Here is a 26655-nt window from a genome sequence, read left to right as displayed (position 1 = left end):
CTAGAGTACTATACATAGAGACGCTACAGGACCCCGTCGTGCCCAAATATCTATACACAAAGTAATATGATCATAAGTAGCACCTCCAAAATAGTGGAGTGCTCATGTGAATCCGCTGATCAACACCTATGAATCTGGACCACCTCCGTGTCTACCTGTGGGCATGAACACAGCGTCCATAAAAGAAAAAGGAAGTCAGTACGAATATTGTACTGAGTATGTAAGGCATAAACAATAATATAATAAGAAACATGGAGCATATCATGAAGGAAAAGGTTAACCTGAACATCTGAGTGCCTCTTAAGGCGGATACTATGCATGCTTAACTTTCCTTTCATAAAAACAATTCTCATATACGTATACACAAAATAGAATTTCTGCGGAACGTGCAGCCCGATCCAAAAGCATATCATTTTGCCGCGGAACGAACAGCCTGATCCATCTAGATTCCTTATACATAATAATGCCGACGAACGAATGGTCCGATCCATCTAACCTATATATCCTGCGTCCGGGCATCCCGCGTCCGGGACAACAACAAACAAACAACAACAACAAGCACCGTATAATCCCACCATGTGTGGTCTGGGGAGGGTAGAGTGTACGCAGACCTAACCCCCACCTTGAAAGGGAGGGCGGCTGTTTCCGAAAGACCCTCGGCTCAAGAGAGGAGAACAAGAGAGGAAAAAGAAGACAAAAGGTCAGATAGGACCAAGCATATCGAAAACAATATGAAAGCAAGGAATAACAAAAGCGAGAAAGTCATGGTAGAACAGTCCTGAAAGAAAGGAGCATTAACTACTATAGATAAATAAGATAACCAAAGTACAACAACCCAACAAATATAAGCAGCAATCAAATGCAGAAATCAAATGAGCAAAACTACAACTACTATGGTGAAAGGATTAGCCACCTAGCCTTCTATCCTAATCTGAGTCCTCCACAGCCTCCTATCTAAGGTCATGTCCTCGGTGACCTGGACTGTGCCATATCCTATCTAATTACCTCTCCCCAATACTTCTTCGGCCTCCATTTTCCTCTCCTGAAACCGTCCATAGCCAACCTCTCACACCTCCGCACTGGGGCATCTGTGTCTCTCCTCGTCACATGCCCAAACCATCTCAGCCTCACTTCCCGCATCTTGTCCTCCACCGATACCACTCCCACCTTGTCTCGGATATCTTCATTCCTAATTCTATCCCTCCTAGTGTGCCCACACATCCACCGCACCATTCGCATTTCCGCGACTTTCATCTTCTAAACATGAAATTTCTTGACTGGCCAACACTCCGCCCCGTACAATAAAGTCGGTCTAACCACCACTTTGTAGAACTTGCCTTTAAGTTTTTGTGCACTTTCTTATCACACAGCACTCCGGAGGTGAGCCTCCATTTCATCCACCCTGCACCAATACGATGTAAAACATCGCCGTCGATATCCCCATCTCCCTATATAATAGACCCAAGATATCGTCCCGCGTCCGGGACGATATCATAACATACCAGCTGATCAGGTGGCCATGCATCTATAGTGCCTCGCCCTTTTTCCCATGTCCCCCATATACATATACATATATCATATACACATATAGTATAAGTAGCATGCATGAGAGCCCAAAGAAAGTTATAACCCTATCGGAGTGACGTAAGGTCGGTAACCTCCGATTGTATTATGGAATAATCATCATCGCTCTGTCCCACCTTGAGGGAACAATTATTATAAGGTGAGACCATCAACAATGAATAAATTTAAGAAAATCAAGAAATATCTCAACATTTTCATACTCACATTGAAATCACAAGCTTGGGACTTTGAAATGTGACATCATCATCATCATAATCGTCATGGAAATATTCTCCTTCTTGACATCATCGTTGTCATTGAAAAAAAACATGTTCATTGTTGTTGTCATAAGAGTTTATGGAATCACAAATCTTTGATTTGGAACATACAGACATTTTGGAAAACATTTATGGATCATCAGGAAAGGAGTCATGCCTTTGAGTCGTGAATTTCTAGCTTTTTAAATCAGGGTGGACATGGAAATATTCAATTAGAGACATAACACAGGATCATGCCATTGAAAGAAAGGGACAAGCCTTAACATACCTTACGGATCTCCAACTTTATCAATCAAATGCTTTCCTCCAACGCTCAAGATTCTACATTTAAGAAGATTCGTACAAAATTAGCTCATGGCGAACATGTCTAAATCTGGACTAAAGCGACTAAAGGCTAATGAAAATTGGGCAGCATTTTCTTTGTTTCTACAACTTCCTCCATATAATAGCCAACTCCTAAACAATATTAGTAACTCCCTAGACATCATAATCAATAAACTCCTTCAAGTTGAACATTATTCGATTCTTAAAATGCCCCTCCAATGTCATCCATAACCATAACTATGGCGTACCCACCATATTAGTTCACATATAATGCTTCTTCAACACTCTTAATATCATTTACAACAAGTTTATACCCATAACATGTCAAGAACTATGATTTATGTCAAATCACTATTCAAGAATACCATTAATTCCACCTTTGAGTTTCATATTCTACTCTTTTCCTTTATTCAAGTTATTCTACAACCAAATACTCTTATTTACATGGAATAGAGGTAAAACTCACCTTAGATAGTGTGGGAATGAACTTTGAGTAGAAACATTTCACTTGAGCAAAACCCTAGTTCCACTTCCAAATAGATTTCTTGTCTTGGATGTACCTTAGTGAGCTTCTTGCACTTAATTTCCTTGGTTTGATGAAGTTGATCCTTGCTTTTCTTGGATTCTTGAAGATGAAGAGTGGAGAGGGTTCTAGAGAATTCTTGAAGTGTGGAGAGGAAGAATGAAATGAAAATAAATGAACTTAGGTCCCCTTATATTAACTTAAAATCTGTCTCACTCAGTTTTGCGGACCAACATACGGTCCGTATAATTTATATGGACCGTATGTGTGACCGTAGATTTGGTCCAGTGAAGGTTGAAATTCTGGGCAGATTATATGGTCTAACATACGGCCAGTATCTTTTATACGGTCAGTGTCACGACCCAGCTCTGTGGGCCACGACTGATGTCCTATTTGGACACCCCAAACAGACTTACATACTGACTCGTCATATTTTTATCTAACTCAGACTTTCATATTAATCATCTCAAACAGATTGAAAGCAAATATTATCTTAAGCGGTCGCACATGCAAAAATTATCATATCATAGTCAGAAGGGGCGGCGGAATACACATCGCCGAACAGATATACACATATATAGAAACATACGGGCCATTATGGCCGCCATAACAGACGGGTCCGCATTAAAACGTAGATCATAGACAAATGAACACACACACATGACCCATTACCCACATATATGACTACAGGCCTCTACAAAATATAACGAAATCATATGACGGGACAGGGCCCCGCCGTACTCCAAATAACCAAATATACAGAAGAATATACATCACAAAAGATATGTACCAATATATGGGATCCGAATCAAAAGGAGCACTCTGTAATAGCAGAATGTGTGGCCTACACTGGCAGATCACGAACCTCTGTACCTGCGGGCATGAAACGCAACCCCCGAAGAAAGAGGGTCAGTACGAAAGATGTACTGAGTATGTAAAGCATAAAGTACAGAAATCCAAACCATAACTTAAGTGAAGGGTACAGAGAGAGAATACCGGATCAAAATATCAAAATCTGTACTGAAGACACATGTACATAATGCAAATAGAAAGTCATGCATAAGGCTCAGGAACGTGGTCACCACTCTGACGCTGGTGCCACAACACAACATACTCCAGAAGGTTTCAAATCTCCGTACAACTCCAAACACAACATATGATCACATCATATCATATCATCAAAACATATCATAAGCCATATCACAGCATAACTCCATAAACGGTACCCGACCCTATGGCGAGGTCTCGGGAACCGTAACAGGTCATACTGCCGAATATATCATAGTGCGCACGATCACAAAACCGGCCCGGGAACCGGCGAACGATGTCATAGTATAGGCACGAGCAGAGTAGTGCGGGAAACATATGCATATACACAATTAAGTTCCAAGACTCGACAAATAAATACATATACATGTGTATATTGAGATCAAAAAGCTCAAGGTAAGTATCGAGTCTGTCGGAATTAGTATACAAAAGATATGAGCCTTTAAATTTACAAAACTTTCGAAAAATACCTCATAAGCCGTTTTCTGAAAATTTAGTATCATTCACATTAAGGAACTTTCAAATAACTTGTGGATCAAGTCAAACGGAGCCTTAAATTCATAGGCAAAAGTCCCCTTGTTTATATCATACAAAAATAGATTAAGTAAGACAAACGAAGAAAGTCTCGGGACTAGAGGGCCCACCTCAGGTCAAGTCGAGGTGGCGGACATAAATTACGAACATTAGACTCTATGGAGTCATCCATGAAAGTTTCAAAGCGATTCTATCACATTTGTGCAAATTATGGATGTTTGAATAGTTTTCCAACAAAACATAAGAATTGTAATACAATTACATTGAATGAATAGTACCTAAAATCAGACTCGGATTTCTATGAACAGAATAACCCTCGAGGCTCAAATCCAAACCTAGTACACCTAGGACATGCCAAAAGAAGAAAAGGGATAGCTTTACATACCTTTTCTGCTTCCTACACGTCTCCAAAATCAAATCTCAAGTTCGCCAAAATCTACAATTTGGTCACAATTACCAAATGTTAATTGTAAGGCTTTAAGATTAAAATCTCAACCAATACTTGTCTAAAAAATTTGGGCAGCATCTCCCCTATACATATAACATCCCCGAGATTTAAACTCGGCCAAAATAGCAGCACCATACCAACAGCAATCTCAACAACATCAACAATCGGCTAGAGATGCATTCTAACATAAATAGTCTTCTTTTCCAAATAATGCAACAACTCCCAATCTAACTTTGCATTCTCAAATCAATATCAATATTTTCATGTTTCCATACTAATTTAAGATTATCCAAGCATAGACCAAGAATATTCCAAGCCATATATCCAATGCTCAAAAATTCCATATTCCATCCAAAGTTCCTACTTATGCTTCGAAACCATCACAACACATTTTCCTATTTACAATTTCATAATCAACAACAATAATCTACACTTTAATAACTTCATTTTCATAATATCATAAAATCACATTAAAATGACATAATTTCCTACAACCAATTTCCATGCCAACTTAATCCATTTTACCTTCATTTACATTATAAGGTCACAACAACACAACTAGAATACTAAACAAGATTAATTCATTTCCATTCCATCACTATGCACCACACGGCCAACACCCCATTTTTCACTTCAACCAATTTCATTCAACTTTCATCTCCAATACAAAATCCACAATAACCACAACTAGAACACTACATAAAATTCAACTCATCTCACCTATCCATTAATACATACATACGGCTACATGCATATATATACACCCAACATGCAAACTTCTATATTTTCATAACTCCTACTCATTTCTACATACTACAACATAGACAAACCTTCATAACATAATAAAAAGGAATTAATTCTTACCTTTTCTCTTCAACTTCTTCACTTGACCAAAGTGCGGAAACGATGAAACGGATGAATTATCTTCTGAAATAATTATACCACGTTGTAGAGGGTCCTTGAATTAGTAGGAATACCACAAGAAAATAATTTTTGGAACAAGATTTCAAGGGGTGAAATTCTTGCCCCCTTGGCCGAATGGCCTTTAATCTTTGCTCTTGTTCTTTTGTTTCTCTCCTTCTCTTATTTCTTGAACTTTCTAAAGATAAGGCTCCTTAATATAATTGGTCACATGGGTTTTTAAGGGGGCATGGGCTTCGGCCATGATGATGGCCGGCCAGCCCTCCCTCTTTGGGGCTCAATTTTTCTTATTTTATTTGAGCCCAATTTATTATGGGTCTTATTTGTAATTCCCGAAACTAATTCCCAAAATTCCAAATTTGCCCTTGGCCTTCCTCCGTATTTTCGCATCAATATTTTCCATGAATATCACACGTATATTAATTAGAATAAGAACATAGCCTTCATTTCCTACAAAGCAAGATTATTCCAAATTTTCCAAACGCGCAAAACGCGGGATATAACATTCTCCCCCCCCCCCCCCCTTAGAACATTCGTCCTCGAATGTTAAATTAGCCTTATAGGGTCTGACAAACATTTCAGGGGAGTTTCCTCTTATGAGTAGCACACATAAATCACTTACTAGTTAATATAACAAATTTAGAAATTTGGATTACCTGTAGGCATGGAGAACAAGTGAGGGTACTTCTTCTTCATTTCGTCCTCCGCTTCCCAGGTCATTTCTTCTTTATTATTGTTTCGCCATAAGACCTTAACAGAGGGTATGTCCCTGGTACGCAACCTCCTCACCTAACAATTCAGAATAGCTACAGGTTGTTTCTCATAAGACAATTCCTCCGTCATCTGAATATTATCCACTAGAAATATTCTGGAAGAATCACCAACACATTTACGGAGCATGGATACACGGATTACCGGATGTACTGCCTCCGGATCAGATGGTAAGTCTAGCTCATAGGCGACCTCGCCTATCTTCCGAATAATCTGATACGGCCCAATATACCACGGACTAAGCTCACCCATTCTACCGAATCTCATCACACCCTTCATAGTGACACCTTTAGAAATAGCCAGTCATCAATCTGAAACTCTAACGGTTGGCGTTGTTTATCTGTATATGATTTCTGTCGACTATGGGCAGTCAATAACCGTTCCCGAATAGATTTCACTTTATCATCTGCTTGCTGAACCATACCTGGTCCGATCAACTTTATTTCACCCCACCGAACCAACCAATCAGAGATCTGCACTTCCTACCATACAGGGCTTCGTACGGTGCCATCTGGATGCTGGAATGATAACTATCATTATAAGCAAATTCAGTTAACGGTAACTAATCACTTCCACTATCCTTGAAGTCAATAACATAGACCCATAGTATATCTCCCAGTGTCTGAATAGCGCGCTCGGCCTGTCCGTCGGACTGAGAATGCAATATTGTGCTACGAATCACCTGAGTCCCCCAACCCTTCCTGGAATGACCTCCAGAAATTCGCTGTAAACTGGGCACCTTTGTCAGTGATAATAGATACAAGGACCCCGTGAAGTCTTGCTATCTCCTTAATATACTATCTGGCATAATCCTCGGCCGAATAAGTAGTCCTGACCGGAAGAAAATGGGCCGATTTCGTTAATCTATCAACAATGACCCAAATAAAATCGTACCTGCGTGGAGTGCGCGGTAAACCTATAATGAAATCCATATTAATTGCTTCTCATTTCCAAGCTCCTTTTTGCTTAAAATATACTGGAGACTCTGATGGTCCGTACAAATATCCGCGTGGACTCCATATAAATAATGCCGCCATATTTTCAAAAACATGAATCACCGCGGCTAATTCCAGATCATGAGTGGGATAATTTCTCTCGTGCGGATTCTTTACAAATATGATTAAACACCACTTCGTACCGATAATCCACATAATTTCATGGCGTATCTTCTCATGTTTCATGTGATTAGTGGTCCATGAACTATTTTCTAGTATCTAACGAACCCCTTTCTTTCCTTCAAAGAATTCCAAACTACCAAGCACTGGTATTCCTATTACGATAATCGTTATTACCCGAAATATTCTTTGAGTCTGATAATCCTCTCCATTACTCTTTAGGAACTTAACTCGTAGCCATTTTCTTGCCTTTATTACTATTCTTTAAAACATATTACCGCGTACTTAGGTACAACATCAGTTTACCCGATAGGGGGGGGGGGGGATTCCAATCATGACATAAACATATCACAATTCATATTGGCAAGAAGCATTTTCTTAAGGCATCTTTCATTCTTTCCCTTTATTCTCTTAGTATGTAGATACATTTAAGCTCTGGCCTCAAGTCAATAGATTTCCTTTCTTAACACCTAAAGATATTGTAATGTCGTTTTAAGTCTAATGTAATACGTCCTCCCCCCCCCCCCCCCTTTTTAAGGGGCTGTACTTATACCATATCCATGCCTTTTTCTTTACAATCTATAACTTGATTAGCGTCGCACGAGACCTTAATAAAATCACGAGGCGATGAGAACTCTCGATCACATAGTACAAAATCTTATCTGATAGCTGGTCCTCAAATAATGTAGTTAATGTAGCAATTTATCTTTTAGTAATCACATCCTTCCTTCATACCCGTTCCTTATCTGTCGTTCTTCTTTCTCGATAATCGAATTATTTAATATTCACATGATTCGCCATTCCATACCATAGGTTTTCCTTTTGCCCTACACTATTACATTCCAGTTCCTTTTTGCAAATAATTTCGTGCTTTGCCTGTCGGCTCTTTTTGAGGCTCTCCTTAATTACGTTTCTTACTTTTCACTTTTCTAACATTTTGATCTCCTTATCTTCCACTCAATTACTCTCTTTTCTTTCCAAATATCGTTGTATTAGAATCTTCTAATCCCAACCGGTAGCAAAATCAATATCAGTTTATCTCGTAATATCTGTACCATACCTTTCACTTTATCTCGTAAATTCTGTCCACTTATTGTCTTCCATATATTACAACACTAGCTGTTAGGGTTCACCTATCGATCAACATAGTCATAAAAGGGGAATCCCGTACATACATATTTATTACTGTCATTTCTTTTACAAGACATCTGCAATCACTTGTTCAAACTTACTCTAATTCCAGAACTGCGTTGCTCTTTCTTTCTTTTCACCAATCTAATCCGTCTCAGCTCAAGCGACCCCTATAAAGTTTCTAACCATTCCACATACCCTAATTCCCTTTAGGTTACCCCAAACTTCCTATTTGCCTCTTATATCTATATTTGTGAAAATTTTAGTACACTTCCCAGGGGGTCACCCATCCCAAAATTGCTCTGGCCCTAGCACGCTTAACCTTAAAACTTTAATGCATTTAGGTGCGTTAAGGCCGGTATAATCACATCAACTGCCCGCACGACCTTTATCACGTAATTTTTAGGCAAGTCGGGGTCTTAACAACTTCCAAAACGTTCTTGTAGCGGGTCCCACCCCGATCTAGAGAGGATTCTTTTACTTTTCTGACTATATAATTACGGTGTCGCCCCTTATCTAAATCCTCAACATTTACCTTCGTCTATATATCTAATTCTACACAGCCCACAAGTTTAAATTTTTATTCCGCAAATTCCAACTCCAATCAGTCGTCGGGAACTGATAAAATGTTACTGTAAGGTCTTCTCTAACTACCAGCAGAGGAAACGGGAGTCCGACAAACATCGCAGAACTTTTCAGTACTTAATTCACATAATTACCTCCATCTATATATGAGTTGTGAGCGAACCATTTAATTCCCAACTACTTGTCATACGCTTTGTATTTTTCCAATAAGGTAAAACTTAATCGCTGGACATTTTTGCCCCTCAACATAGGCTTTTCTAAGGCAAAGTGTGGTCGAACCGTATTTTGGTCCGTTTAAACGAATTACGAATTTGCTGTTCATATATGCTTTCTCGAAACAAAATTTCCCAAATAAAGATGGTGATTCTTGTCACGACCCAGCTAGGGCCGCGACGGGTACCCGGAGCTAGTTACCGAGCACCGCTCACTCTACTACTTATCTTGCCCATCTAATATTCTTTTATCAATTTACATGCCAGTTGTAGGAAAATCATAATTAAACAAACATAAATACTTTATATACAATTGCCTTTCGGCCCTCAAAATAATATACATGCATATGAAAACGTCTTGTGAGACCATCTAACCCACACTGCGTATCTACGAGCCTCTACTAACATACTGTATATTCATGGACGGAATAAGACTCCGTCGTGCCCAAAAATATACATATATACCAAAAGGGTAATTCTAAGCACCTCCGGACAATGGAGTGCTTTCAACCAGCTGACTGCTACTGAGGATCTGGGCCAAGCTCTCCTCCCTGTCTACCTGTGGGCATGAACACAGCGTCCGAAGAAAGGACGTCAGTACGAATGTTGTACTGAGTATGAGAAGCATACACAAAGAAGGAAAACATCAACAACATAGTAATAACATCAACAGGAAATATCAGGATCTGTTTGATAATCATAAAGGAAATCATGCGTGCCATCTTACTCATACTCATCCTCATAACATGTATGCATCATATGAAAGCTGCCCGTCCATGTCGGAAGGGTGTGATAATCAATAATATTAGCCCGCGTCCAGGCCTCCCGCATCCGGGGTACCATCTCATGCCGCCCACTAGTGGTGTCTGCCCATGCCCGAAGGTCATGGTGTATCCGTATAGCTGCCCGCCTTGGCGGTGACTGCCCGACCAACTAGGCACGGTGTGAAATGCTCATGTCATGCTTATCATAAAATGCTCATAATAATAATATACTCATTATAAAATACTTATCTCATTGTAATACATGCATAAAGCTCAAGATCAACCTTACTCTATCGGGGTGACGTAAGGTCGTGATCCCCCGATTCCATTATGGAACAACTATTAATACTCTGCCTCACCTTGAAGGAACTAGTACATAAGGTGAGTGTAAGCGATCAATAACATCATCATTATACTAGTATCATCATATCGTATAACTTATCTCATATGGACATTCGTAAGTGTAGGCTTTTAACTTCTTAGAAAGTGAGAGCTCATGAAGGGAATAGGAAGTTACATCAAAGATTCATGCCATTAGAAAGAAATACTAGCCTCACATACCTTGGTCGCTTAGCTAAGATGTCGCTCACTTATTCTTCGTCGATATCACGTCGTTACCTTCATAAGAGAATCCGTATCACCATTAATAAACTAACTACAAGAACGTATCGCAATTTCTAGGAAAAGTCGTACAACGCTTCCATCGTTCGTACCATTTTTCTCATGTTTCATATCACTCCCAACATTTATAATTCTACTGTCAAAGTCGTACTCAACATTCATCATTTACATACAATTGGCAAAATTCACCATTTTCCTCAAATTTTCCCCTGATTTCTACTTCTAGCTTATCCTTGCGTTTTCATACATTAATTGCTTGTTTCATGATATAAACATCATTTATAACGTATTTGTATTCATGACACTTCAATGTTCATAGTTCAATTCTACTATCATTCATTTATGTCACTATTCACTCAACAATGACCCATTTCTCTGTCCTTCTACATTTCAAGTGTCTATGCTTTCCAATACCTCAAACAACACGGAATAATCATGAAACTTACCTTGGATAGTGGTTGAACAACCCTTGAGTTGAAATTCTTCACTTAGCCAAAACCCTAGTTCCACCTTCTTGGGAATTCTTGACTTAGATGATGTCTTGATGTGTTCTTGCACTTGGTTTCATAGATTTTGTGTTGTTGGACTTGATATCCCCTTTGATTCTCTTGGGTTCTTGTGGATGGAGTGTTTGGAAAGTTCTGGAGGTTTCCTGAGTTGCATGAATGATGAATGAAATAAAATGAGGCCAAATGTTCCTTTTAATAACTCAAAGATAATGTTTAATGAATTTCTGTCGGGATGAACAGTGACCGTAATGTGCAGTTTACGGACCGTATTTTGATTTACGGTCCGTCCCAGTGAACGTATTTAAGCATTCTCTCAAAAGCAGAGAGTTTGGCTGGTGGACAGGGCAGTTTACGACCTGGTTTACGGTCCGTAAACCAGTTTATGGGCCGTAAACTGGGTCGTATTTAACCATATTCAACAATTTCCAGAAAGTTGAGATTTTTGGCAGGTTGAAGGACGAGTGCAATATACGGTCCGTAAACCACTATACGGTCCGTATAGTGCCATATACGACCACTGGCAGTGAATTTCTCTGTAACTTTATTATTTTTCCGAGATTTCATATTTAGCCTTTCCCGACTTAGTGAAACACCATACACTCATCATACCAGTACGGGAAAACTTCCGAGGTGTAACATTCTTCCCCCCTTTTGGAACATTCGTCCTCGAATGTTCGACACTCGGGGATTCTAGAAAATTTTTGCCAGAGTTTCCTTTATAATTTGGCAATACCAATTTACCACAACGACCCATAATATCATCGCCTCACAGGGCTATGTCACAATATCAACACATTTATGGCCACACACGACCAAAAACATAAAATTAAACATTCATACCTCATATTGTCGACGTCTCATCTTGAATCTCTTCTGGGGATTGGAACAAATGGGGGTACATAGATTTCATCTTCTCCTCCGCTTCCCAAGTCATTTCTTCCCGATTATTGACTGAAGCAACCTTTTTATTCCGAAGCCTTCGCACTTGTCTATCCAAAATAGCAATGGGCACTTCTTCGTATGTCAACTTCTCTGTCACTTGTACATCATCAATCGGAACAATCCTCGTGGGGTCTCCAATACACTTGCGGAGCATCGAAACATGGAATACTGGGTGTACAGATTCGAGCTCTGAAGGCAAGTCCAACTCATAGGCTACTCTTCCCACCTTGCGGATGATTCGATAAGGTCCAATGTATCTTGGGCTCAATTTCCCCTTTTTGCCGAACCTCATTACTCCATTCATTGGTGAAACTTTCAAGAATACCCAATCATTAGCTTGAAATTCTAAATCCCGTCGGCGGTTGTCCGCATAAGACTTTTGGCGACTTTGAGCTGTTAATAGTCGGTCTTGAATCACTTTAACCTTTTCAACCGCTTGTTGGATTAAGTCGGGGCCTATCAATTGTACTTCTCCGGTTTCAAACCATCCAATTGGAGATCTGCATTTTCTTCCATATAAGGCTTCATACGGGGCCATTTGAATGCTGGAATGATAGCTATTATTATAGGCAAATTCAATAAGAGGTAAATGCTCATCCCAACTACCACCGAAGTCCAGCACACATGCTCGTAGCATATCTTCTAAGGTCTGAATAGTGCGCTCGGCTTGCCCGTCGGTCTGTGGGTGGAACGCCGTGCTGAGCTTAACTCGAGTACCTAGACCTTCTTGAAAGGACTTCCAGAACTTGGCTGTGAACTGCGCCCCTCTATCCGTGATAATGGCCAAATGAATACCATGAAGTCGTACAATCTCCTTGAGATACAAGTTAGCATAGTCTTCCGCTGAATATGTAGTCCTGACGGGGAGAAAATGAGCTGCTTTTGTGAGCCTGTCCACGATCGCCCATATAGAATCATACTTCCCTCGCGTACGGGGTAATCCTACCATAAAATCCATATTAATTTCTTCCCATTTCCACGTAGGAATTTCCATTGCTTGCAATAAACCTCCTGGTTTTTGATGTTCGGCTTTCACTTACTGACAATTTGGACATTGGGCTACAAACCCTGCTAGGTCTCGCTTCATGCCATCCCACCAATATAGCAACTTAAGGTCGTGGTACATCTTGGTTGCACCTGGATGAATAGAATACCGGGAATAATGTGCTTCCTCTAAAATCCGTTGGCGTAAGTTTGCCACATCCGGTACGCATAACCTACCCCGATATCTAAGGACCCCTTCTATGGAAACTACGAATGGAGACTTTTCTTTTTCGTGAGCTAGATCTCGATAATGGCTTAACTGAGGATCTTCATATTGTCGTTCCTTCACTTCTAGATTCAATGATGAAACTGTGGGGTTATTAACGCTAATACCTGCATCTCCTGAATCAATTGGTCGTACGCCAAGACTTGATAACCGATGGACCTCACGAACCACTTCTCGCTTTTCCGAAGGAAATCCACATAAACTACCCATCGATCGGCGGCTAAGTGCATCTGCCACTACATTCGCCTTTCCTGGGTGATATAGAATGTTCACATCGTAATCCTTCAGTAATTCTAACCATCGCCTTTGCCGCAGGTTCAACTCCTTCTGTTTGAAGATATATTGAAGGCTTTTGTGATCCGTATAGATGTCCACGTGCACACCGTATAAGTAGTGTCTCCATATTTTCAATGCATGAATGACCGCGGCTAATTCAAGATCATGAGTGGGATAATTCTGTTCATGCTTCCGCAACTGTCTTGAGGCATATGCAATGACTTTCTCATACTGCATCAATACACAGCCTAATCCCACACCGGAGGCATCACAATATACTACGTAGCCATTTGATCCCTCTGGAAGTGTTAACACTAGTGCTGAGGTCAACCTGTTTTTCAACTCTTGAAAACTACGCTCACAGGCATCATTCCACTGGAATTTAGCAAACTTCTGAGTTAACTTCGTCAATGGGGCTGAAATAAATGAGAAGCCCTCTACAAATCTCCTGTAATACCCTGCTAACCCAAGAAAACTACGAACCTCCGTAGGTGTCGTAGGCCTTGGCCAAGTCTTCAGAGCTTCTATTTTCTAAGTGTCGACTCGGATACCATCATCTGAAATAACATGACCTAGAAATGCCACCGAGTTTAGCCAAAACTCGCACTTCGAAAACTTTGCATACAATTCTCGATCTCGTAGAACGCCAAGAACAATTCTTAGATGATCTGCATGTTCTGACTCTGTGCGAGAATATACCAGGATATCGTCGATAAACACTATCACAAAAAGATCCAAGAACGGCCTGAACACATTATTCATTAAATTCATGAACACCGCCGGGGCGTTCGTCAACCCAAACGACATTACTCGGAACTCGTAATGGCCGTACCTCGTTCTGAAGGCTGTCTTGGGAATGTCTTCTTCTCTGATCCTCACTTGATGATAACCCGATCTTAGGTCTATCGTAGAAAACCACTTAGCACCTTGTAATTGATCGAACAAGTCATCGATTCTGGGAAGGGGATATCTGTTCTTCACAGTCACCCTGTTCAACTGTCTATAATCGATACACATTCGTAGCGACCCATCTTTCTTTCGCACGAACAAAACCGGTGCTCCCCACGGTGATGAACTGGGTCTAATAAAACCCTTCTCGAGTAAGTCTTTCAACTGTGCCTTTAGATCTTTCAACTCTGCCGGAGCCATTCGATAGGGAGGAATAGAAATAGGCTCGGTGTCCGGCAATACATCGATGGCAAAATCAATTTCCCTTTCTGGAGGAAGACCTGGTAACTCGTCGGGAAACACATCTGGGAATTCATTCACTACCGGAACCGACTGGAAAGTTGGCACTTCCGTTTCTGTGTCCTGAACCCGAACTAGATGACAAACATAACCCTTGGGTATCATCTTTCTCGCCTTAAGGTAGGAAATAAACCTACCCTTTGGGGAAACTGTATTACCCTTCCACTCGAGTATGGGCTCTCCCGGAAATTTGAATCGAACTACCTTTGTCCGGCAACAAACATTAGCATAGCATGACGCCAACCAGTCTATACCCATAATTACGTCAAAATCTATCATCTCAAGTTCAATCAAATCATCCTTTGTCTGACGATCACGTATAATGACTACACAGTTCTTATATACTTGCCTCGCTATTACAGGATCACCAACCGGAGTGAATACTTCGAAAGGTTTAATTGGCTCGGGTGTCACCCCAACACAATCAGCAATATACGGAGTAATATATGAGAATGTAGAACCTGGATCAATCAGAGCATATGCGTCACGGGAAAATATAGTCAGGGTACCTGTGACAACATCTGGGGAAGACTCGAGATCCTGTCGCCCAGCTAAAGCATACACACGGGGCTGAACAGCACCTGAAGTAGATGTTCCCCCTCTACCTCTGCCTCTACCTGTTGTAGTCTGGGGAGTCTGTGCTGTCGGGCGTGCCGAAGAAGAACCCGCTGCTGAACCTGTAGGTTGAGTCCCAACTCTATCCCTCGCTGAGGGGCAATTTCTCATCATGTGACCAACTTGCCCGCAAGCATAACAAGCATCCGAACCCTGACGACACCGTTCGGAATGTAATTTGCCACACTGGCTACACCGCGGTACTGGAGGTCTCCTCTGACTAACATCTCCCTGATACTGAGAACTTGGGGCCCTCGAACTCTGACCCTGCCCTGACTGGAAAGAGCGATCGAACCTTCCGTCTGAGAATCTGGGAGGCGCACTAGTCGCGGACTGACCTGAGTGCCTGGGGTGTGTCTGTCTCGATCCCTCTCTATACTCACTGTTCTCTCCCATAGATCTAGCCTTCTTACCTTGTCTTCTGTCACCATCACGATCACTTCTTTGATGTCGTTGTCGTTCCTCGAGATTCTGAGCATAGGCCTGTATCCGGGAAATATCCATCCCGTCTTGCAAGGAGGCCGTCAAACAATCTCTGTACAAATGTGGCCCCAGACCACTCACAAATCTATAGACTCTGTCTCCCATGTCGGCCACCATAGTCGGAGCATATCGAGCCAATGAGTTGAATTGCATGCTATACTCTTGGGCACTCATACCCCTTTGCTTTAAATTCAGGAACTTGTCCGCTCTAGCTCGGCGGACTTCGGGTGGCAAGTAGTGACGAATAAAGGCATCTACAAACTCTTGCCACACGGGAGGTGGAACATTTTCTCCTCTTGTTATCACCCAATTCTTATACCATAACACCGCCACATCGCGGAGTCTATAGGAAGCCAACTCCACGGATTCGGTCTCGGAAGCATGGATGATCTCTAAAGTCCTCAACATCTCATCGATAAAATTTTGCGGATCTTCATCTGGCTTCGACCCAAAGAATTCTGGAGGATTTAAGGCCATAAAGTCACGGGCTCTCGTGCTAGCTGAACGATCCCTTGGACCCGCATCCTGTCGTTGTGCCTGAGCGGCAACCAATTGTCTCAATAAATGGATGGCCTCGGACACTTGTTGACCCGAAACAACCGGTGGAGGAATCGGAGCTGAGGCTCCTCCCTGCTCTCCTACATTGGGCGCGGCCTCACTTTGCGATTCGCTTTCCTCTACATTTGCCGGAGGCTCTCTTTCCGCCTGCCTCTTTGTCGTAGCTTTGCCCTTCTGGGCAGCTGTAGTTTTTCCCTTTGGCGGCATTTCCTGAAACCATAACGCACTTTTAGGAATAACATAATCCTAAGCATGGCTCTATCGCACGATTTAATGAGAAGAAGGATGGTCATTTTCCTAAATGCCCTGTAGCCTCTTGTTTATTAGCATGGCGCGCAACACACCATGAACAAGACTCTACTAGACACAGCTCGCAGACACTTCCTAGGACGAACTGCTCTGATACCACTTCTGTCACGACCCAGCTAGGGCCGCGACGGGTACCCGGAGCTAGTTACCGAGCACCGCTCACTCTACTACTTATCTTGCCCATCTAATATTCTTTTATCAATTTACATGCCAGTTGTAGGAAAATCATAATTAAACAAACATAAATACTTTATATACAATTGCCTTTCGGCCCTCAAAATAATATACATGCATATGAAAACGTCTTGTGAGACCATCTAACCCACACTGCGTATCTACGAGCCTCTACTAACATACTGTATATTCATGGACGGAACAAGACTCCGTCGTGCCCAAAATTATACATATATACCAAAAGGGTAATCCTAAGCACCTCCGGACAATGGAGTGCTTTCAACGAGCTGACTGCTACTAAGGATCTGGGCCAAGCTCTCCTCCCTGTCTACCTGTGGGCATGAACACAGCGTCCGAAGAAAGGACGTCAGTACGAATGTTGTACTGAGTATGAGAAGCATAAACAAGGAAGGAAAACATCAACATCATAGTAATAACAACAACAGGAAATATCTGGATCTGTCTGATAATCATAAAGGAAATCATGCGTGCCATCTTACTCATACTCATCCTCATAACATGTATGCATCATATGCAAGCTGCCCGTCCATGTCGGAACGGTGTGATAATCAATAATATTAGCCCGCGTCCAGGCCTCCCGCGTCCGGGGTACCATCTCATGCTGCCCATTAGTGGTGTCTGCCCATGCCCGAAGGTCATGGTGTATCCGTATTGCTGCCCGCCTTGGCGGTGACTGCCCGGCCAACTAGGCACGGTGTGAAATGCTCATGTCATGCTTATCATAAAATGCTCATAATAATAATATACTCATCATAAAATACTTATCTCATTGTAATACATGCATAAAGCTCAAGATCAACCTTACTCTATCGGGGTGACGTAAGGTCGTGATCCCCCGATTCCATTATGGAACAACTATTAATACTCTGCCTCACCTTGAAGGAACTAGTACATAAGGTGAGTGTAAGAGATAATTAACATCATCATTATACTAGCATCATCATATCGTATAACTTATCTCATATGGACATTCGTAAGTGTAGGCTATTAACTTCTTAGAAAGTGAGAGCTCATGAAGGGAATAGGAAGTTACATCAAAGATTCATGCCATTAGAAAGAAATACTAGGCTCACATACCTTGGTCGCTTAACTAAGATGTCGCTCACTTATTCTTCGTCGATATCACGTCGTTACCTTTATAAGAGAATCCGTATCACCATTAATAAACTAACTACAAGAACGTATCGCAATTTCTAGGAAAAGTCGTACAACGCTTCCATCGTTCGTACCATTTTTCCCATGTTTCATATCACTCCCAACATTTATAATTCTACTGTCAAAGTCGTACTCAACATTCATCATTTACATACAATTGGCAAAATTCACCATTTTCCTCAAATTTTCCCCTGATTTCTACTTCTAGCTTATCCTTGTGTTTTCATACATTAATTGCTTGTTTCATGATATAAACATCATTTATAACGTATTTGTATTCATGACACTTCAATGTTCATAGTTCAATTCTACTATCATTCATTTATGTCACTATTCACTCAACAATGACCCATTTCTCTGTCCTTCTATATTTCAAGTGTCTATGCTTTCCAATACCTCAAACAACACGGAATAATCATGAAACTTACCTTGGATAGTGGTTGAACAACCCTTGAGTTGAAATTCTTCACTTAGCCAAAACCCTAGTTCCACCTTCTTGGGCATTCTTGACTTAGATGATGTCTTGATGTGTTCTTGCACTTGGTTTCATAGATTTTGTGTTGTTGGACTTGATATCCCCTTTGATTCTCTTGGGTTCTTGTGGATGGAGTGTTTGGAAAGTTCTGGAGGTTTCCTGAGTTGCATGAATGATGAATGAAATAAAATGAGGCCAAATGTTCCTTTTAATAACTCAAAGATAATGTTTAATGAATTTCTGTCGGGATGAACAGTGACCGTAATGTGCAGTTTACGGACCGTATTTTGATTTACGGTCCGTCCCAGTGAACGTATTTAAGCATTCTCTCAAAAGCAGAGAGTTTGGCTGGTGGACAGGGCAGTTTACGACCTGGTTTACGGTCCGTAAACCAGTTTACGGGCCGTAAACTGGGTCGTATTTAACCATATTCAACAATTTCCAGAAAGTTGAGATTTTTGGCAGGTTGAAGGACGAGTGCACTATACGGTCCGTAAACCACTATACGGTCCGTATAGTGCCATATACGACCACTGGCAGTGAATTTCTCTGCAACTTTATTATTTTTCCGAGATTTCATAATTAGCCGTTCCCGACTTAGTGAAACACCATACACTCATCATACCAGTACGAGAAAACTTCCGAGGTGTAACACTTCTTACGAATGACATGGAAGGTGTCTCTTAAACTTTAATCCAACATAATAGATTTACCCTATCGGTATCGACTTTCAAGACATGCTAAGAACTTACATCTCATTTTCCTTATTATAATTCTGGAAAAAATTCGGCAGAGGTTCCTCTGTACTTCTTACTATCCCAACACCAGCACGCAGAAATACCAATAATGCCTCACAGGGCCAACATATATACGTACGTATCATATCGTATCATAGCCACACAAGGCTAATAATTTCAAGTAAAAGTATGAATATATCGAGACTTACCTCACATACATAACTCAGACGGCACCGGTGGCACTTTCCTATTTACTTTCCTTTTCGATTTTCAACTTTATATTTCAATCATACTTCAAATAACTTCCCCAACAGACATCTTTCATACCATTGCTTACCTGTGTACTGTGTAGCTTCCAACATCATTGATCACTGTTTTCTGTCGATACCGTTCTTCGGCTGAAATCAAGGATTAGTAAAAAGGAATTTATTTCCTACGGCTGGCTCTATCGCACGATCTAAGATCCAAAGAAATGTAACACCCTAAATGTCCTGTAGCCTCCTGTTTATAGATGTGGTGCACAACACACCGATAAACAAGACTCTACGAGACACGGCCTGTAGACATTCCGAGGACAAACCGCTCTGATATCACTTTTGTCACGACCCAGCTCCGTGGGCCGCGACTGATGTCCTATTTCGACACCCCAAACAAACTTACATACTGACTCGTCATATTTTTATCTAACTCAGACTTTCATATTAATCATCTCAAACAGATTGAAAGCAAATATTATCTTAAGCGGTCGCACGTGCAAAAATTATCATATCATAGTCAGAAGGGGCGGCGGAATACACATCGCCGAACAGATATACACATATACAAACATACGGGCCATTATGGCCACCATAACAGACGGGACCGCATTAAGACGTAGATCATAGACAAACGAACACACATACATGACCCATTACCCACATATATGACTACAGGCCTCTACAAACCATAACAGAATCATATGACGGGACAGCCCGCCGTACTCCAAATAACCAAATATACAGAAGCATATACATCACAAAATATATGTACCAATTTATGGGCTCCGGATCAAAAGGAGCACTCTGTAATAGCAGAATGTGTGGCCTACACTGGCAGATCACGAACCTCTGTACCTGCGGGCATGAAACGCAGCCCCCGAAGAAAGGGGGTCAGTACGAAAGATGTACTGAGTATGTAAAGCATAAAGTACAGAAATCCAAACCATAACTGAAATGAAGGGTACAGAGAGAGAATACCGGATCAAAATATCAAAATCTGTACTGAAGACACATGTACATAATGCAAATAGAAAATCATGCATAAGGCTCAGGAACGTGGTCACCACTCTGACGCTGGTGCCACAACACAGGATAACTCCATAAATGGAACCCGTCCCTATGGCGAGGTCTCGGGAACCGTAAGAGATCATACTGCAGAATATATAATAGTGCGCACGATCACAAAACCGGCCCGGGAACCGGCGAACGATGTCATAGTATAGGCACGAGCAGAGTAGTGCGGAAACCATATGCATATACACAATTAAGTTCCAAGACTCGACAAATAAATACATATACATGTGTATATTGAGATCAGAAAGCTCAAGGTAAGTATCGAGTCTGTCGGAATTAGTATACAAAAGATATGAGCCTTTAAATTTACAAAACTTTCGAAAAATACCTCATAAGCCGTTTTCTGAAAATTTAGTATCATTCACATTAAGGAACTTTCCAATAACTTGTGGATCAAGTCAAACAGAGCCTTAAATTCATAGGCAAAAGTCCTCTTTTTATATCATACAAAAATAGATTAAGTAAGACAAACAAAGAAAGTCTCGGGACTAGAGGGCCCACCTCAGGTCAAGTCGAGGTGGCGAACATAAATTACGAACATTAGACTCTATGGAGTCATCCATGAAAGTTTCAAAGCGATTCTATCACATTTGTGCAAATTATGGATGTTTGAATAGTTTTCCAACAAAACAAAAGAATTGTAATTCAATTAGATTGAATGAGTAGTACCTAAAATCAGACTCGGATTTCTATGAACAGAATAACCCCCGAGGCTCAAATCCAAACCTAGTACACCTAGGACATGCCAAAAGAAGAAAAGGGATAGCTTTACATACCTTTTCTGCTTCCTACACGTCTCCAAAATCAAATCTCAAGTTCGCCAAAATCTATAATTTGGTCACAATTACCAAATGTTAATTGTAAGGCTTTAAGATTACAATCTCAACCAATACTTGTATAAAACAATTGGGCAGCATCTCCCCTATACATATAACATCCCCGAGATTTAAACTCGGCCAAAATAGCAGCAACCATACCAACAGCAATCTCAACAACATCAACAACCGGCTAGAGATGCATTCTAACATAAATAGTCTTCTTTTCCAAATAATGCAACAACTCCCAATCTAACTTTGCATTCTCAAATCAATATCAATATTTTCATGTTTCCATACTAATTTAAGATTATCCAAACATAGACCAAGAATATTCCAAGCCATTTATCCAATGCTCAAAAATTCCATATTCCATCCAAAGTTCCTACTTATGCTTCGAAACCATCACAACACATTTTCCTATTTATAATTTCATAATCAACAACAATAATCTACACTTTAATAACTTCATTTTCATAATATCATAAAATCACATTAAAATGACATAATTTCCTACAACCAATTTCCATGCCAACTTAATCCATTTTACCTTCATTTACATTATAAGGGTCACAACAACACAACTAGCATACTAAACAAGATTAATTCATTTCCATTCCATCACTATGCACCACACGGCCAACACCCCATTTTTCACTTCAACCAATTTCATTCAACTTTCATCTCCAATACAAAATCCACAATAACCACAACTAGAACACTACATAAAATTCAACTCATCTCACCTATCCAGTAAAACATACATACGGCTACATGCATATATATACACCCAACATGCAAACTTCTATATGTTCATAACTTCTACTCATTTCTACATACTACAACATAGACAAACCTTCATAACATAATAAAAAGGAATTAATTCTTACCTTTTCTCTTCAACTTCTTCACTTGACCAAAGTGCGGAAACGATGAAACGGATGAATTACCTTCCGAAATAATTATACCACGTTGTAGAGGGTCCTTTAATTAGTAGGAATACCACAAGAAAATAATTTTTGGAACAAGATTTCAAGGGGTGAAATTCTTGCCCCCTTGGCCGAATGGCCTTTAATCTTTGCTCTTGTTCTTTTGTTTCTCTCCTTCTCTTATTTCTTGAACTTTCTAAAGATAAGGCTCCTTAATATAATTGGTCACATGGGTTTTTAAGGGGGCATGGGCTTGGGCCATGATGATGGCCGGCCACCCCTCCCCCTTTGGGCCTCAATTTTTCTTATTTTATTTAAGCCCAATTTATTATGGGTCTTATTTGTAATTCCCGAAACTAATTCCCAAAATTCCAAATTTGCCCTTGGCCTTCCTCCGTATTTTCGCATCAATATTTTCCATGATATCACACGTATATTAATTAGAATAAGAACATAGCCTTTATTTCCTACAAAGCAAGATTATTCCAAATTTTCCAAACGCGCAAAACGCGGGATATAACAGTCAGTATATTGGACCGTATAATCCACAGTTTCTCGAAACTTGTTCTCGTCGACTCGTTTGATCTCCAATCCTTACGGACCCTCCTTACCTCTTGTTTATCACCTCGTTAACAATCTAAGGGACGTTATAACTCTTCTCCAAGACATCATTAAGCCATCATTAACTTGGTACCTTGTAAATCCTTTCCGATACGCAATGCATATGTCACACCCTAACCTTGATAGGGCATGATGGGCACCCGACTCTCTTCAGAGTCGAGCGAACCCTTAAACATTCGCTTTACCAAAACCTGTCATTTCAAAAACTTTTAAAACATGAAACTTTTCCTAATAGAAGTCATTATCTTTATACAGATTATGAAAAACTTTCAATCAATTATGTACTTCAAATCAACTGAAGTCATCTGAAAATACATATTCTTTTAACACCTATAAATGATTCGCACTTCTCGACGCACTATCCACAGGACACTGTCTGCAAAGTCTCTAACATATAAAAAATACAATGACATAAGTACTTTGACCCGGCAACACCCCGAACTGAGATGGAGCTCGCCAATCCCGCTGGAACACCTTTAGCAAAGTCTTCTACTCATCTGGGTGTACCTGCGTGGCATGAAACGCAGCCCCCAAGGAAGGGGGTCAGTACGGAATATGTACTGAATTTGTAAAGCATCACTGAATCATAAACAAGGAGAGGAGTAACAGTAAACCAGTTTAAGAACAACCCGGGAGTAACCTGGAATAGCATTTTGAACTGTGCCATGTAGTGCCTTACACAAACTCTAGCATACACAATATAAGTACAGCATACCCAAATTCTAGAATACACAATATAAATATAGTATCACAATAGTCCCTTCAGACGGCCGCTTCCGGCATAATAATGATGATGGCCCCTTCGGGCATGCCGCTTCCGGCATAATAACATAATAGTCCCTTCGGACGGCCGCTTCCGGCATAATAATGATAATGGCCCCTTCGGGCATGCCGCTTCCGGCATAATTGCAAAATAGTCCCTTCGGACGGCCGCTTCCGGCTCAATAATAATGATGGCCCCTTCGGGCAGCCGCTACCGGCTCAATAATAATGATGACCCCTTCGGGCAGCCGCTTCTGGCTCAATAATAATGATGGCCCCTTTGGGCATGCTGGTTCCGACATAATACTACCCTGGCTCCTTCGGGCATGCCGGTCCCGACATAATAATAATGATCCTGGCCCCTTCGGGGATAATAATAATAATGATATGGAAAGTAAACATAAGTCATAAATGAAATGAAGTAGTAAAACCTCGCACCCCCTTCGGAGTGATTTTTTTGAAAATCTAATTAGTAAAATCTCGCACCCCCTTCGGAGTGGTTTTGAAAATCAAACTTTATATTTCCTTTAGTATAAAACTAGTTTTCTCGAAATCATTAGTAAAATCATATGCACAACTCAATTGTCATAACATAAGCTGAGGCCATATGTTATATAGCACGCTCAGACATAAGCTGAGGCCATCGCACACTCAGGCATAAGTTGAGGTCATAGCACACTCTGTGATCAGCTGAGGCCATAGCTCACTCAGGCATAAGCTGAGGCCATAGCACACTCAGACTTAAGCCGAGGCCATACGTTATACAGCACGCTCAGTCGCGTCATGAAATCATATAGAAAAAAAAAACTATTATGAACGTCATGTATGAAATCAAACCCTTTTCATTTGTCTCCTTCGAGACTCACAAATTTAAATGTAAAATGCATAGGTAAAAGAAAGACCTTATGAATGTCCCCTTCGGGATTTAGACATCATTATGGAATCGCACAACTTGAGAATGCCCCTTCGGGCTCAAGAGGTCAAAGAACTCAGGATATCCTACATCTAGGAATGGATTCATTATGGGTATCGTTACGATTCGTACTTGTCACAGATCATAAACACGTTTCGGGTCAATCCGACTTAGTATAAGAAAGTTATGAGCGTTTGAAGTACAGAACCTTCTACGAACGTTTCAGAAGCTATTTTTTGGAAAATTAGAGCAACAATCATACCAAGTACCTTTCAAGTATCGTTTATTCATTATAGAAACCTCTACGACCATTTTCAAGCAATCCGAGACCGTCTACGAAAGTTAGGGACATTACCACTTACAGAACTCTTTAAACTTTTCTTGTTATTCAATCATACATTAAGCTCGGCTATACTACGTATACTCACATCAAGAAGTGAATAAGAAGCATTAACAAGCTCGGAATCAAGAATAGAGTTACCCCGAGATAAGTATCATAGCTTACTTAGCTCTAGGACATGCCAAGAGAAAGAAAAGGTAAGCTTTACATACCTGTCCCACGTCCAATTAGCTATGCTCATTCGTCCAAACTTGCTAGTCTACATTCAAGAGAATTGGCATAATCATTAGACTCATCGACATATGCTTGTCTTAGTCCTTCAAATGAATTCATTTATATTCTGCCGAAATTTCGGCAGCATCTCCCCTGTAAATACACCATCCCCGAGAATCTAACTCGGCCAATTTTATCAACAACAATCCGAGAATTCAACTCGGCCAAATTATCAACAACAATACCAACAATCATATCTCCAACTTCAACAATTATTTCAAAATACATTCTAACATTAGTAGCTCTTTTTACATAATTCAACGACATGTCATTTATATTCAATTCAATCACATACAATCAAGCTAACATCAATGATTTCACATTCAAGTATTAATCCGAAATCATTCTAACATGATTCAAGAACACTTCAAACAATGCAACCAACATACCACTTCACCCGAAACCTTCCAAATTCAACAAGAACAATGACAACATATTTTCTTTCCTTCCAAATTCATAAACTACATCAACAATTCACATGGTAGCAACATTATTCTCCATAAATACAAGAAACTACATTCAAATCACATTAACTTCTCCAACAAACCACAAACAATTTCAATACCAATTTGAAGCCTTAAACCTTCATTTGCACCATAGAATCTACAACAACAACCACTAAAATAGTAAGTAAAATTAATTCATCACTTCTACACAAAACAACCATCCACACGGCTTCAACCCAACACTCATATTTTCATGAATTTCATTCATTTCTACACTCTACAACACATACAAACCATCCATAACATATAAAAGAGGAGTAAACCTTACCTTTTCCACTTAATTTCCCACTTGGCTAGAATCATGGTCTTGCAACAAATAGTGGTTTACTTGCTTCAACAACTCCTCCATGTTAATAAGGACCTTCCAATTGGTAGAAAAGCTAGAAGAAAATATTTTTTGATCAAAATTGAGGGCTCAAATTTTTGTCTCCATGGCCGAATGGCCCTTATGCTTCTTTCCTCTCCAAGTTTCTTGAAAGTTCTCAAGGATGAAGAATGAAAAAAATATGATGAATTGGTCTTCCTTTTGGTCTTATTTATTAAACTTCCATTTGGG

Source organism: Lycium barbarum, chromosome 6, assembly GCF_019175385.1.
Source record: "Lycium barbarum isolate Lr01 chromosome 6, ASM1917538v2, whole genome shotgun sequence".
NCBI classification, from domain to species: domain Eukaryota; kingdom Viridiplantae; phylum Streptophyta; class Magnoliopsida; order Solanales; family Solanaceae; genus Lycium; species Lycium barbarum.
The sequence above is the reverse complement of the archived record's forward strand: the minus strand, read 5'-3'. Positions refer to the sequence as shown.